Genomic DNA, 1,619 nt, shown 5'->3' with positions numbered 1-1,619 from the left:
AAAACTAGATTGTGAAAGCAGGTTGAGTAAAAATTACCTGTGTAAAGGTGAAAGTTCAGAATGCAAATGTGACATTCAATTTGGCATCAAACTTGATTTATTGAGACTAACTTACTGAGGATATTTTTATGATGTACTAATCTGTGAATTTATCAGAATATATTAGATATAAATTCTAGAGCCCTTAGTAACATTTTGTTGGTTTCAGCATCATCATTGCTTCCAGGGAGAAGTAAGCAGGTACATTTTTGGAAGCCTGTGCAAATGGAAATTTTATGGAACCCTGCCTAGATCAACCAGCAACGTTCTGTGGACATTGAATTTATGAACTGACCCATTGGGTCTGATGCCTTAATAACTTTGGTTGATATCCCACTACAATACATTTTTTTTTCTGTCCATTTCACCATGCACCTGACATGGGATCCTCTGATGCAATTCAATTGCATCATTCTGAATGACTTTTCGGCAAATAGACACAGATATTGGAGTAAACATATCAAAGTTAACTTCAACACTAGGGACTCACTGTCTGTGGTCTTGGAAGAAACAGTAGCACCCGAGATGAATAAGGAGAACTTGCAAGTGTGCTTTCCAACCTATGTTTTTCTTCTGGATGCAAGGCCACAGACGCAGAGCTCCAGGGAAGAATTTAATACATTCTTCCTGGGGATTCACAAGAGTTTTCCATGAAAGATGGACTATACTACACATGTTTGTGAATAAAAGGACTCATGTGCACATGTGCAAAGATATCTATATATATACACACATATGTGTGTGTGTGTGTGTGTGTGTCTGTGTGTCTGTGTGTCTGTGTGTCTGTGTGTGTGTGTATACCTAAAACTGTGGGCCTCAGTTTGAACCAGGATTTTAGCTTAGCAGATACTTCATGGATGTACCTTTCGACTTTCACATTCCTTTTCCTCCAGCTTCCACTCTTTGTTAGTCCTTGGCTGGCATTATGTGCTTTTCTACAATGAAGCACTAAGCACACATGGATGGAGATGGGATGTTGCTGGTGTTTTGGCCCTCTACACTTTAGACAAAGATCGCAGTAACAGGCGATGTTTCCAAGGCGTGAAGAGAACAAGCCCTAAGTAACTCATTAATCTATTTCCATTTACTTTTTGTTCTCAGGATAGGCAATGCCTGAGGGAAGTTTAGGTGCACAGATGAGTGTTCTCTTTCTTCTCTACCATGCCAACCCATCCTTATGCACCAGTGAAAAGCTCAGTTTCATACTTGTACCTTTCATCTATGGTTCAGTACATTTCTATCTACTAGTAGGAAATGAATTTGGTTTCCTCCCATATACAGCTTCTCTTTCTAGGCACTACACTTTACTCAACTATCTTCTTAATCCCAGAAGTCACTGCAGATTATGATGGGATGGCTGCTATTTCAAACATTTGAGTCAGTGTCACCAATTATGTACTAAAAGGCTTCAGATACTCCCTTCCCTCCTATTATACACACACAAACACACACACACACATATGTATATGTATATATATATATATATATATATATGTCCTTATCTTATATGCCAGTAGTATGTTTGCTTATCTTTTTTTCTTTTGTGCTTGTACTAGAAATTCAGGGCATGTGCACTGTAC

The sequence above is a fragment of the Dipodomys merriami genome, unplaced genomic scaffold, assembly GCF_024711535.1.
Source record: "Dipodomys merriami isolate MVZ:Mamm:240054 unplaced genomic scaffold, mDipMer1.0.p SCAF_1796, whole genome shotgun sequence".
Taxonomy (NCBI): Eukaryota; Metazoa; Chordata; class Mammalia; order Rodentia; family Heteromyidae; genus Dipodomys; species Dipodomys merriami.
Note: the sequence above shows the minus strand (reverse complement) of the source record.